At 32.5% G+C, this 15,447-nt stretch overlaps 1 protein-coding gene and 1 long non-coding RNA gene across 2 annotated transcripts in view; both read right to left on the reverse strand.

The window, feature by feature from the left end:
- LOC144443237 (OTU domain-containing protein 7B-like) overlaps positions 1 to 10,230 on the reverse strand; it is a 39,258-nt gene extending 29,028 nt beyond the window's left edge. The window contains exon 1 of the mRNA XM_078132657.1: positions 10,111 to 10,230. The gene's annotated coding sequence lies outside the window, so the exon portion shown is untranslated. The remainder of the gene's footprint in view (positions 1 to 10,110) is intronic.
- A 1,139-nt stretch (positions 10,231 to 11,369) lies between these two features.
- LOC144443420 (uncharacterized) lies at positions 11,370 to 15,168 on the reverse strand. The gene is made up of 4 exons (XR_013481689.1): positions 14,829 to 15,168; positions 14,124 to 14,239; positions 13,464 to 13,523; positions 11,370 to 12,879 (listed from the first exon to the last, which is right to left on the reverse strand). It is a non-coding gene; the product is annotated as an uncharacterized LOC144443420 (long non-coding RNA).
- Positions 15,169 to 15,447: the final 279 nt, after the last annotated feature.

Below are 15,447 nucleotides of genomic sequence, written 5' to 3' on the forward strand. Positions count from 1 at the left end.
CTGACTAGCAGCAGACTAAGCATTTCATTCCAAATCTTAAACCTCAATATACTGAAGTTAAGAAGTTGATCTCTGTGGTCGTCTGAACTTTGCAAATGTCAATTGCTATATGCATCACTGTGTCAGTACATGTTTGAAATACATTGGTGATGAGGAGACTGCTGTACTGTTACCTAGCTACAACTGCTTTCTTGTCACCTAGCAACAACTAACTAGGTTTTGGAATTCCTTTCTCTTCATACAATACAATGGTGATACAAAAACTTGCAACTGTTGAGCACAGACAAGGAAGTGTGTTGAGTCATGTCTGAATCCAACATACATCTACAAGAGAATTGAATAGCATGTCTGCCCCAACTAACACCCCCTCCCCATACTAATTTCCTTTAGATTCTCAACACATAAGTCACTCAGTTGATAAAAGACAGACCCTATACATACATACATGTACCTAACCTTACAGTACTTTTAGCAAACAAGCACAAGAATCAACCCTTGTAGCTGAGCCTCAGTATAATTTTAATACAGTAGAGTACTTACTTCATGAATGTAAATTGTACACAATCTTTTAATATTCAAGCGTGACATGTTTGTAGCAATTTCATCATTTATTACATGCATACTGATTAAATACATGGCTCCATAAATGATTACTCATTAGTTTGATGTATAGCCAGTTTGTAATTTTAATGAAAACTAATGAGTACTATCCTGTATTTAAAGAAAACCACATGTACATGTATTACATCTCTGTATGACTACTGTATTGATATTCACACTGTACTTGTCCCACTTCATTAATCGCATCTTGTACGCCTACAACTCAGAAGAGGGTGGAAATTCATGACACCTTTCAATGACTATGAAATAAATGTACCACTCTGGCACTCATTCATCCTAGGGAATGAAGTTTGTTTGACATAATCTTCTCCACAAACAGTTTATAGGGTTGGGCCGTATCCTACAACAGTTCAGTAAAACAACTTTTTTTTTATTTCATCATTTATGATCAGATCATATCATGGTTAGATTAGACAGTGAAATACTGTCATTTTGGAACAATAAATTATAAACAAGTTTAACATTGTAAGTGAATCAAAACATCACACTCATTTCTAGTTTAACAAACCATTCAAAAGTGACAAAAATATTTCACTGTCTTACCAATTCTTGAAACCAAAATATTTTCCAAAACTTGTATCTTGATTGTTACGTCAAGTTTTTCATTGATTCATTCAGACAAACTTCTCTGAAAAGTGCAAATATGATACATTGTTACTGCCCCATGAGCAAAGTCCAAGGTTTTATTCATCTAGTAGAATCCTTAAAAGTGTTATTCAACAATACAATTTGACAGTAAAATGCCATGTATGGCGTGTGACTTTGGCATGGAATCAGAATCGACTAGAATAAACTTTTGTTTTATTTGTCTCACAGCCACAGATTATTTTATGTACATGGAAGTTATCACCACAATGGCAATATACATTTAGTGTTAATCATTTATACAACAAACCAATACATACATTATTGTACACTTAACTGTAAAGATCTTCAGAAACTGCCTACAAAGCTGACAGAAATGTGTAGCTGTGATTACTCCCTCACTGACAGCCTCACCGTCTTCAGATAAAGAGACTAGTAAGTTTTAGACCCAGGACTAGACCAATCTGCAGTCTATTTACTTCTAAATATTGTGTAGCTAGTAATTACTGCAATTGCCCTGACTTGACCTTTTAGATTGGCAAGCAAACCTGATTCTATTAGCCATGCAAGGCTAATTCCCAGACAATCCTGGGATTTCAATATGTCTAGCATACATGTAGTCAGACTACAATATTGAGACACATTCACTGACGTGACAGGCATCAAAACCAAACATTCTCAACTTCTTAGATGAAATGTAAAATATGAACAATGACATTTTTAGTAAGTTATCAAAACATGGAAATGTGAGGATACTGAAATTTCAAATCAAACTATTCCTGGTAGTGTAATGGAACGTTTAATACTTCATACCTTTAATTCATGGCAAGGTTACATTTCTTTAGAAACATGTCTTTTTATGAGAATTGGAAAGATTGATGTAAATGTACACAGGTGTAATTATTTGTATATTTCATCATACTGTTACTTTTCTTTACTCATTATGATTGTCCTCTTTCCATTTTTTACGTTTCTTTAGATTATTTAATTTCATAGTGACAAATAAGCCGGATGGGTTGGGTGATGTATTAAATTTCAGTTCTTTTTATTGTCAATTTGTTAATCTTTATCACGTGTCACTACAATAGACAACTCCTACTACAACTACTACTGTACATGCACACAAAGGTCATTTTATGCCGAACATTGTCATTAATTAAAAGTCCACTCTATACACCACTTCACTCCATTCAAACTTAATAGCCAACAGAGCCAATGTGAACTTTCATGATGACAGGTTTCCAACCAACAACTACAAATTATACATTCACATGTACATGTACATTACAAAATTCTGAGTCCTCTTCTGAAAAAATCTACGGTGAGCAGTGTCTGCAATATATAAATTCTTCAAATTTGAAAAGCTTAATTTACAAAATGAGCACATATATGTATGTATTTCTAGTTTCTTCCTATTCTGGGTGATCATTTGTCCTGCATTGATAGATAGCACCAATAGCAACATAACAACCTATCCTGACCTGGTTTCATTAATAAGTTTGTATACCTGAACCACCAGTCTTTATACAGGTGATAAAAAAAACTCTGTTGTGATGTTGAACAATACATGTAAACACTGCAATGCAAAGAATTCTGTACATGCTGTGCAGTGTGTAAATATAAAAGGTGATGGCATAAAGTATGTTCATTGTACCAGTACTCTTATACTAAGTTATAGTACTTATAGTACATTATATATTCAAGCAGATTATATTGAAATGGCTCTGTGATAAACATTTATACTGATTTCACTCTTACATTTTGAGTATCAATATATGCCAATTTGATGCTCCAATTTCTTGTGACACACCATACTTTTAAGTGTTTCTTATCCTTTACTTAATTAATGTGGCAACTGACAGGAAAACCCATTTTTATCATTTTGACACACAGTAAAACTGTTCATCTAATTTTTATTAGAAGGCATACTCATGAATACTACATTATTGTGGTGCTTTCCTTGTCATCGAATCATCTCTCTTACTATCAGTGGCATTGATTCTCAACATCTCTCTTTACTATTCATGGCATAGAATCTCAAAATATCTCTTTATGTCGGTTCAATGAGGTCCTGAGATGTAATTTCAAATGATTCGATACCCACAGGTACATGTAGAGCTAAACTAGTATTACACGATGTACAGTTCAATAATAAGTCCAACTTAAATACACTATTTTGATCCAATTTCAGGTAAATACATTGTACACGTACTCGTAGAAGTCATTAATACCATGAAATGAATATAAAAATCAGCCTACTACAGTGTTATGACAGACTTTATGCATTATAACAGCTTCTCTATGATTTTGATATCATAATTCATGACAATTTCTAGGTAATAATAGTGAAGTTACCTTATTGGAATCTACATCTACTTTTTGAAGCTTCAAAAACTAGATTGCAATAAAATAACTTCATATTTCTACTGTATATTAAAATGGAGTCAAGTATTAATTTCGATTCTACAATTTCTAGGTACACCTAAGAATAATGTCACCAATCTTTCATTATAGTTTTCCTCAGTGCAAGGCAAGTGATGATTAAAATATGTACATGTATTGGAACTTTCATACCAATCAAATCTTAAAATAATGCAGGAAAACATTCAGATTTAGACAAGGTCCTCGTAAAGCAAGGAGTACAATACACATTGTGACTACTGTAATATCTGAAGGTGGTAGGCAAGGGATTTGAACTGTTTTAAGATTCTCTTGAGCTTTACTGTCCCTGACACTCCATTGGCAATCAGGTCACGGAGGTAAACAGGCTATTCACGATCTACTTTATGATACATACTTGCTGTGTACATATATGTACTTCAAACCTTAGGGAATTTCCAAACCTTGATGCAATCAATAATGCTGCAAATTAACATGTCCTGACATTGGTTATATATATAATAATACATTGCAATCACATCTTGGAAAGTATGTAATGTAAAATGAACAGTCCACAATGTCTCAGCAATTGTCATTTTGTTTTTAGCTTGTATAGATTCTAAATATGGATTTATTTTGACATCAAATTATGGGTACGCAATAGGCCTAGGAATTATAATGAAAACAATTGTTATGTGTACATGCATAATATTCTACCACTAGTTTCAAAGTTCAAAAAATGAATACTGCAGTAAAATTCTGAACCAAAAATAGTGATTCCTTTGGATTCTAACTTGTTATTTTCACTGTATACTTGATGTACAAACAAAATAGACTATTTGTATCCATACTTGAAGATGTATTTCTAATGTTTACATATCATCACTGATTTCGCATAAAACAGCGACTAAACATGTATAATTAGTGTATCTTAAAGCCGATTTGACGTAACACTGACACACACAATTTCTAGCAATACACTAAGATTTGGTATTCAATCAATGGTTATTGTTTACATTCCACGTTACTCTCACTTTGAGGTGAGTGCAAACAGTCTAGTAACTGAAGTATATGTGCTATACTCATCTTCATCATAATATACAGTCAAATGGCTTTCTTTAGCATAGCATTCCCTTCTTGCCACTGACAGTGACAGTGGAGGTTTAATGCTATAGAGGTGATATAAACATGATGATGTTATTGCATTCTCACATGACGTACTTTAAGACTTGAGGTTGAGTTTGTAGTAAACTGAATGAAGTACTATTATAACTAATTACAACTACCTGTCAGTGTGTGTTGGATTACTACTGACATGTGTGGTTCACCCTTTCTCCAGCAGGAGATTTACACATAGCTAGATTTCCAGTAGAATTTGTGTGTTTGACTATACAATGTGTATGTGGAGAGAGAAGAGATCGTAGAAAATGACTACATGTATAACAAGACCAGTGGAAACAATGCTGAATCTTTCAGGCCTATTCACAGCTACATGTATGTACACGTAATATACTTCACAGAGTTTAGAATAATCTACACTTGCACTCTTTTGACTTGCATTTTTTTTATCTAACTTTATCAACAGCTAAATTTTTCAAATGACAAGATAAAATAAACTCTTTCATATAATTTGAGAAATAGATAATATTTGTAATATCATTCTCATGAATGTTATCTCTTGTTACTACTAGTATGAATTGACTTGACAAAAGTTTGTCCTTTTCACAGAAAGCTGATATAACGTATCAGGTTTTGCTTTATATGATTACAGGTCCCTCAAGACTGTATATGTATAAGTTTGCATCAATGGGGATTGTACACTGTTGATATTCAATCACATACATGTAGTGTCATATGACTTGTCTCACTGCTGCCTTATCACTGACATTTGGTGGTTTCACTTTCATGTTAAAATTAATCCTCTTTCTCCCCAGGGAGTATTTGTTTGTACACAACTCAGTAAAAATTGTGAGAAAGAGGATTAATACAAATGTCCATCCCAGTACAATAATACAAACTCTGGGTTTTACGTTATATAAAGTTAGCCCTGGCTTCATGTTTTGATGTCAAACAGCATTAAAATAATATGAAATATGGAAAGGTGACACTGCAATTATTTAGTATTAATTTCTAGTAGATGTTATAATTTCTTTGTTAGAATTCCATAACATCACTCAGTTTGTCAATTCAGTTACTAATGGATTTGCATGGTGGAACATACCAATGTATGAAATCATGAGTGAAACTGTTGCCATTCAAAAACAACAGCAAGTCCAGTAGGATAGATTATAATTACTCAGTTATTAACTTCATACCTGGATGATTGAGAACATTCATAGACATGATTGATGTTGTTAAAATGCAGAAAATTCAAAGTTCTGTTATTGTAATCTCCATAAGAACTGACATACAAGTGCTGAAGTACAATTGAATGTATGTTGTACCTGAAGATTTTAATAATATGACAGAATAATTTTAGAATATCTTTAGGACTGAGTGCAGGAAATATGTCCTTTACGAATCCTATATCAGTGTACTACTATATTCATTAATTAATACACAAGAATAATTATATTTACAAACAACACATTTGTGTTCAATTTGTCTGTGGCTTTCTCTATATTTTTTTCACTGTACTTCCTTTACAAACAAAAAGCTATCAATGATTGAAATAATTAATGGCTTCGAGTGCTTCCCCTTTACTCTGTTCAATATTCTGTGTACATCCATTAGATGGTGAAGCCATGTACAATATGTATTTGTTGTTAGTGCAGCTGTGTCAATGATACCATACAACATACATTGTATACAAATCTACAGATTTAGCCAGCTTTTTCTCTTGGAAGATACAAATATCAGACAATTTTGTTTTCATTGTAGAGGCTCCAATTTCTTAGATTACTTTCAACTATTTCCACTACCTCAAGCTGATATTAATTAATAACGGTAACTTGTAAACTGAGTTTCTTGCATGAAATTTGATAATCTTTTCTCACAGTGTAATGCAAATTTGTCTACACAAATATTGGCTTCAATCATTGGTGGAGGGATTATGCTTAAATGAGAAACCATTGTACTATAAATTACTTTAAAAATATGATATTTCTAAGGACAATCATATTTTTAATAAATCCAGTCAAATACAACATCATTTTTCACATAAACTTAAGTTTTTAAAAACAGATATTGACATTTTTGTCACCTAAATCACTGGACTAATTACAGAATATCTCAGAGTGGCGACTGGGTGATATACCCATAGGATTCAGGATCATTAAACAATGAAATCACTATGAATAAATCATAACAATTCAATTTAAAAATCTAAAAATCTTTTTCAAAATTGAAGATACTAAATCAATATTAAAATCTAACAAACTGACTTTGAACCATCTGAAATTATCTTATCATACAATACTATTTTGCTCAATAAACTCAGTAATATTAGTAATAGGTAATATTATTAATCAAAGAATCAAAGATTTAGAATTCTATCATGGACGTTTCTTTCCAATTATCAAACTACATTTTTTAAAATTACTATATGAGATGGAAATTTGGGTGAACAAAGCTAAGTTACATCAATCATGATTGAAAACAGTATACAATATAAATGTACATTAACATGTTTTCTGAGTTTTCTGACATATTGTTCATATCTGTGAAGAAACCTTTTGGTTAAATTAATACTTCTAAAACTGCTCAGAAATCTTATGCTCAGATTTTAGAAAGTTAACTGGTTTTAATTACTCAATTGTACAAAGTAATAGTTTAATTTTTGTCAGTTTGTCTATTTGTACTTTGATGAATTTTAAGGTAAAAAAGACTCCGTTTTTTAGACAGACTGTTTTTATTGTGTAATCCTATTGTTTCAATTATTGTGTTAAATATGATTTTGTCTCAGAAAGGGTCATGGGGTGTTTGGTGTAAGGAAATTTTTTAAGTTCCTATATTTTATATATTATTCTTTTCCTTACTTTTATCTAATTCTGTATATGGATATTTTTTGTCTGAAATAAACATAAATAAATAAATAAATTAATTAATTAATAAATAAATAAATAACCAAAACACATTGTTTCCTTGCTCTGGTATATCAATCCTGAACTGTGAGCATAAATACAGTAATGTACCAACTACAATGTACACTTCAGCTAATAAATCACTCGGCCTTCTACAATAACAACAGCTAAAGCAAGATGAGTAATTTAGTCTAGGTAAATTATTTACATGTATGCTATGAATTCAGAACTACTTCAAAAAAGTATGCATGTAATTTCTTTTTGTGTCAAACATTTCACTTTTCTGTGACATGCAACATATAATCAATACGACTAACTGCACTAATCTACCTGCAATGTAGTTACATTACCCTGTATTATATATATACGGACAATAAGAAGGTAAAATCCAATCCATTTTAGTTGTCCACATGTATTATCAGGGTTTTAAAATCTATGAAAAGTTTACACGATTTTCCCTCCCTCTATTAGCACAGTTTTAAACAAACACTTAGCAAAAAACAAATAGCACTGGTCCTACAAAGGAAAGTTATTATAATTCTAAATTCAGTAGCAAATTGTTGAGTTAATGCCACAGTTTTTACAACTTTAGCAATTACTTGTACAAGTTACTTCAATAATCTACATCTATAAATTTCTATCTTACAAAATACACAACAAAATCTAAATATGATTATGTTAGAAAGTATGTGCATTTCTACAAACTAGGGTATATTATTTATCGATGAACTTTGTAATTTAACTGATTAAGTACAATGTTTACAGCGTTTCCTGCTTTTGAAAGTTTACTTCAACAAAATTTATTTCAATAACTAAACAAAAGCTGTAAGTAACCCTTCACCACACTTTTAGTTGACATACATTGTCAAAATACCAGTTGTAGTACCCATTGGTATGGAGAGTTTTACAGAGGCTGTGGGTCATAAAGTGTGATATGTGAGGCCTGGGTAATAAAATTAAAACACAATACATGCTATTGGTTGGCATTTGCCATTCTACATCACAAAGGACTCAATCAATGTGTAACACACACACACACACACACACACACACACACACACACACACACACACACACACACACACACACACACACACACACACACATACATACATACATACATACATACATACATACATACATACATACATACATACATACATACATATATACATGTACTTATTTTATGTACTGGTTTTATCACTTTCATGTTATACATACAATTGGTGTTTAATTATATGGAAGATGTTTGTCCCTTTGTTATTATCGATTTGAAGGTGGTAATTAAAAATTAGATTCAAGTAGATTTAAACAATGTGATAATAAATTAATCTTCTATTACAACTCAATTATCAAACAGATATATTGATTACATGTTGGTCTTGATATTTCTAGAGGTCACATCAGGTCATATGAGTCATATAAGGTTGGCCAGTGTCATGTTAAGGTCACTCATAATGGATTATTGTGTTGTCAACTTGTCACAGATTTTCTGATGAGCAGACAACATACATTCCACTGTTCCAGATCAGGTGACACCTTTAATCTCTTTGATATGCCTGAGTTAGCAAACCTGTCAGCATATACACATCATAACATTGTTTTTGTTTGACTGTGGCTTCATGGAGGTTGGTACACAAATAACATACTGTCATTTATTGATTTGCATCATTGAAAACATCGACCTAAAATTTATCTTAACGGTTAAATGTGAAATCTTCAGTTGTGAGATATAAGACTTAAAGTAAGCATATTCAGCATTTTTGTTAATTTATGGTGGTGTTGTAATAAAGTCACATTTGTATTACAGATGGCATTCTTTGCATTCAACTGTTAGTTTTAACTTGACATCGGATTTAATGAACAGTAGTCTCAAAGTGGCAATACCCAGAATAACTGCAATAATTGTAGCGTCTTGCTGCGGTTTTTAGGGTTTTTTCGTCTGTTTTGGTGACGTTTTAAGTTTTAGTGTTTAACCCGCACCTAAGGTGTCACCAAAAAGTCACCAAAACAGACGAAAAAAGCTATGCCTAGAACAGAACTTGATCCAAAAGTTGGCAAAATACTAAACAGTTTAAAATTAAAGACTTTCCAGGTGAAAAGGTGGCCCGTTACGTGAACAAATCGCACTGCCATTACTCCAAATTTATTTATATTATTGATGATAACAAAATTAATATCAATACCAATTTGATAAATTCTCTCAAAATTGATAATCGTTGTCTGCAGTTTCGCAAACCGTTTCCCGACCGCAAATTGTGTGCTACAGGTATAAAGTCATTGAACCTGCATTAAGTGATATGAGTTGACGAACTGGTGAGACTCATTGATGTATTATTAGGGTACTAATCATAGCTTTACGATTTTTCACATCTGCATCTGTGGTTTGTATTACAACTCTGAACTCGTATTATACATCGACAGTTGTCAACGTCGAACTACTGCAACAAACGACATACTGCACGGGTAGTGGAATGTGTTTTCCAGTGTATACGGTACTCACCTCTGTAAGTAATATGCGTCGTCCATATAACATCAAAATAAAAGATTTGTTTCACAACACGACAAAAATTTAACTCCGTCTAATTTGGCTGCTGCTGCTGTTTCTCAACTAAGACCTTCGTTCAAAATGGAGCTGTGATGACTACGCATGCGTGTATCATTTAGATGACATCATCTGCGATTCGCCCTCAACGACGCATTACCTCGATGTGGTATTGACTACTGCGTGGGATGTCACCTTTGTAAATTATGAAGGAGGGGTGGGTACACAGTTCCACAACGTACGTGACTCATTTGGCAAGTTGGCACTGGAAATATTATCATCAACTCGGTTTGACTTTGAATCATCGTCAATTCTACCACAAATAATTTCATGAATGTCATAATAATACGGTGAAGCACAAGGGGATCTACTATAGTTACCTCATATGCATGGTTTATGTTTATAAAAAACAAAACAAACAATAACAACAAGAACATATAAATACTGATAAACATGAACGACAGAGTACTTACATATGAACATAAAAAATGTTTCTATGCAACAAGAATTACAATATGTTTTTGTATATGTGAAATGGTCACTGTGGAGATACTCTTGTGGGTGATTCTTGTGTAGACGATTTGTCTTCCTTAGCATAGATCCAATACATATAGATTCTATGAATTGAATACTTATGGCCTCATCATCCTTGCCTTCATTGATGACATCTCCACCTAAGATATGTACCTGTACACACCAAATTTCCAAGCTACGTGTTCAACTAATCAGAACATTATACTATTAAATTCACACATAATTGATCAGGTCATTTTGAACTGAATATCCCAACCTCATACCAGTTTAGGTGACACCTCATACCAGTTTAGGTGACAAAGAATTATATTTTGAATGTATGTACACACATGCACATAACGTACATATGCACACACACACACACACACACACACACACACACACACACACACACACACACAGGCACACACACATACACATACATACATACATACATACCCATACATACATACATACATACATACATACATACATACATACATACATACATACATACATACATACATACATACATACATACATACCATCTCTCTCTATTGTCTATGTACATACATACCATACATATTGTACTATGGTGCCACTATGGTATAAGAATTTGTAATCTGCAGAACTTACTCAATAAACTTTGAAGAAGAAAAAAGCAATCACACACACTGACAAATGATGATTTCCATTTCTCTCCATATTTTTTTCAATTTTATTTCAATATCATATTTCCTTTGGGGCCTCATGAATAGATACTAAAAAACTTTCATCATCACGTAAAACCAGCCTCTTAAAAAATAAAGTGTCTTACAAATCAGTTAAAATAACACCTGTCGACAACTCATACAATAATGATCAATGTTGTAGAGATGTAAAAGTGTCAAAAGAAACACACTGGGTTGCTAATCTAATATCATTCACACTGTAATGACTAACTCTTTTGCATATGAATAGAAAAATCTTGGCAGAATATAATTTTTTGTTTGCATAACAGATAAAAATCTACAGCTAGTTGGTCACTCTGTAAGTTAAGACAGTTACATTTTACTACATTTCAGTACTTCAAAAGATCTAAATACACATGCAATCACATTTGTCTTGATATCTATGTAAAGTGAAAGGTAATGATTTGGTGAACATTTTTTTGCAAGAGAGATTTTCAATAAAATATACAAAAATATTGTGAGAATAAATGTTCATGGACTCTGGGTTCATACTTATAATGAGATTTCTACTCACAGTCAAAATATTTCTTGGAAGCAAATCCTAAATTTCAACTGACGTTTCACTCCTGATGATGATGATGATGACGTGATGTCGGTGAAAATTTGTGATTCACTTCCAAGAAATAATTTGACTCTGTGAGTAGAAATCTCATTACTATTAAATACAAAAATATTGTATAGCCAGAAACAGTCTAAAGGCAGTGTCTCAAAACTGGGTTTTTTTCTTAATTATAGCCACTAGAGGGCACTTTGTGGTTGGGTTTAACTTCCTCTGGAGATTGTCAATATTTTTTGTGTTTAAACAAGGATATACAGATAGATATTTCTCATGAAGTTTTGGCATATTTTTCAATGACAGGAAAACTTAAACAGTAAAGCTATGTGGTTTAGAATGGCAAATTCTTAAAAACTGAATAATATATATTCTGTTGCTCACACAAGACAAAATGTGTGTATGTAAATGTCTGAATATCACAAGTCACTAAAAATGTGTCGACCCCAGATGTTAACAATAAAGGTGTTCTGAGTAAAATTAACAATATTGTATCATTGGTTCACTCCCACTTTGGTTCTCTCTGACATGAAATATCTTATTATGTGATAAGAAACTTCAGCAGAATGAAAACTGCCTCTGGATAAACATTTTTCTTTTGAGAACTACTCAATTTGACTACACAATTAATTTCTTCTAGCTATCTTTGTCAGACACACTATTTTTAATCTTTAGAATGCAGGAGAGTTTGAGCAACAGACAGATTGAATCAAATACCACACAAAGATGGATAAATGTACAGTTTGGAATACCCCATCACTCTGTCTAAATATCAGAGCCCTTCACAGTCCTTTTACAATATACATATATCTACAGTCCATTGCAATATAGCTGATATATCCCATGGAAACCAATGCCTTACAACTTGCACATCCACTAAAGTCCATTGCACATTGATTCCAACACTCTGTATTCAAGACTAAAGTCATACTGCAAGAGAAAAAGAACAGAGACTCCTTACTACGATTATTTCATGATAGGAATCTAACAGGTACATTAATGGAAGGCATGAATACTAAAACCATTTTCAGACATCATTGAAATGTCCTATATACTGCTAAAGTAATACCATAGACCATGGAGTGTATTCCAGGGTCAGTAAAACATGGCTAAACATGTCTGTGACTTACTAGAAATTATGTGATTTCACACAAAATTAGCAGAATGCTTTTGACTGTTTGAAAATGCCACCAACTTTAGCTGTGAAACACTAGGAAATGAGGATTTTTCAATAATACTAAACTATCATGGCCATTGCCAAAGCTGTCTCCAAACAGCACTCCTAGTGGTCAAAATATACAATCTTTTCTTTTTCTGATAACCAGAATGAAGCATACATTGCGTCAACCTTACCCTATTTACTTTAACTTTATAATAACTCATTTTACATGTACTTTTCAAATTCATATCATTGATTACACAATATGATTATCAAAGTTACAAGCCACAATTTTAGTGTCTTTTTTTCAGTCAAATATTTGGATGTTAGTAGTCTTATCACTAGTTCTACTTACATTGTACCTGTCAAGGTTTGGTGTATACGTTGCACTTGGCATACTGGGTGGTAATGTTACCTGAGTGATGAAAACAAAATAAGGTTTGACAACTTGACAGACTTAGAACTCAAACATTAACAATACAGAATACTAGTATATCTAAGAATGAAATGTAATATGACCTTGTTCATAACTTATAAGTCATACCAAACAACATGTATATACATATGTACACCTCATTGGACTCTGCCTCACTTCAGTAGAACCATTTGACCAATTCTAATGAGAATGGATTAGGTTCTCTTTTAACGGAACACTCCAAATTCTGAACTTTTAAAAATGTATGTCATTCAATCTACAAATCATCCATGGATATCAGATCCTCAAAACTATATGTGGTATCTACCAATATACATACTGTCCTGTATGTCCATTTTCAAAAATCACAGAGAGGAAAAAACACAAATATTATGCCAATGCTGCTATTGTCTTCCTCTCTATAAGCCTAGGTATTATACAATTCTATACAAGAATTTAAAAACAATGTGAGCAAAACTGAAGAGTCAGACTGATATACAGTTCCTGGTACAACATCATTGAGGTTTCCTACATACTATGCTTGCAATATTCTCTCTTGATAAACAAATGGACAATCACAATATAATGGTAACTATATACCTTTTGTCCTGTTACAGCTTCTGATAGTTTCATTTCAATACCATCCAGGGCACTTGATATATACATTGATGAAGTCTGTCTCACTAAGGGATGTGGAGAATAATAACCTTGTCCTCCTGAAAATAAAGTAGTGTAATATTTAGTTACTAGAATTTAGATCTTGCTGTAAGATAAAGTAGACGCTGGCCCTCCGATACATCTTCCAATAGGTTATACCATGGATCTAATAGATCCATGGTTATACTAGTTAACATAAACATCAATGTAGTTGTTCTTTTGTCTTCTAGTAAACCTCGACCTTTTTGTTGTTTTAAGGTGTTTACTTCAGCCACAACAAAGTCTTATTTTTGGACAGTATTGAGCCTGGTCCACGACCATAGTTTCATAGTTTGTTTTATACTCTTTTTGTAACAAGTACCTTTGGCGTTTCTTGTAGTTATGTGTACTAAGACACACATAAAAACAGTATATTTACAAATTAGCCAAACACATATATGAAGCAATTCAAATAAACCGTCCAAATTTCAGGTCTAGTAAATATTAGTAGCTTCAAAAATTGTCTGAATACTGTATATCACTAAAGGAAGGAAGCAGGTTGTTGTGGGTGATACTGATACTATACTTTACATGTAAAGTTCGGTGATAATTGAGCTATTTATCATAATGATACATGCCATGGAGGATAATAATAACATTTTGACTCACCTGCAGAACTTACACCATGAAAAGTATGGTAGGGTTTGTTCATCGTTAGCTTGTTAACTCACGTTTTATAATACGTAAACCGAATACTACTGTAGGCTACAGTCTTACATATACACTTATGTATAAATTCTACTTTCTAGCTAGGTTTTAAAATTCCATGTTTTAGTCGTGACAGCGGTCTTTTGTTTCCACTGGCTGTTACTGTTAACTTGTCTCTACAGATTTTAGACCGGCAGTAAATATGTTTGAATCTATCAGTGCATTCCGCTGTAAACAACATTCAACGTTGTCAAATATTATTGAGATGATTACAGGATGTTACACAGATGTTCACAAAAGGATGATGTATGCAGATGACATAAACCCGGAAGTCTTAGTGTGTTTTTTTTTTGCAAAGTGTAGTATTAACAGTTACACATTCGAAATTGAAAACAAAAGTTAGTCAAATATTTTCGTGATACAATTCCAAAAATTATATTTAAAGTGAAATAATGGCTTAGTTTGTATGAAATTTATCAGAAAGGAAAGGGTAACTTGGAAAACATTGAAAAGAAATTATTCACTGGCATGTAGTGTAGCGCCCTCTATCATTAAACATTCTGTAAAACCAAAACAAGAA

Source organism: Glandiceps talaboti, chromosome 12 (genome assembly GCF_964340395.1).
Source record: "Glandiceps talaboti chromosome 12, keGlaTala1.1, whole genome shotgun sequence".
Lineage (NCBI taxonomy): Eukaryota > Metazoa > Hemichordata > Enteropneusta > Spengelidae > Glandiceps > Glandiceps talaboti.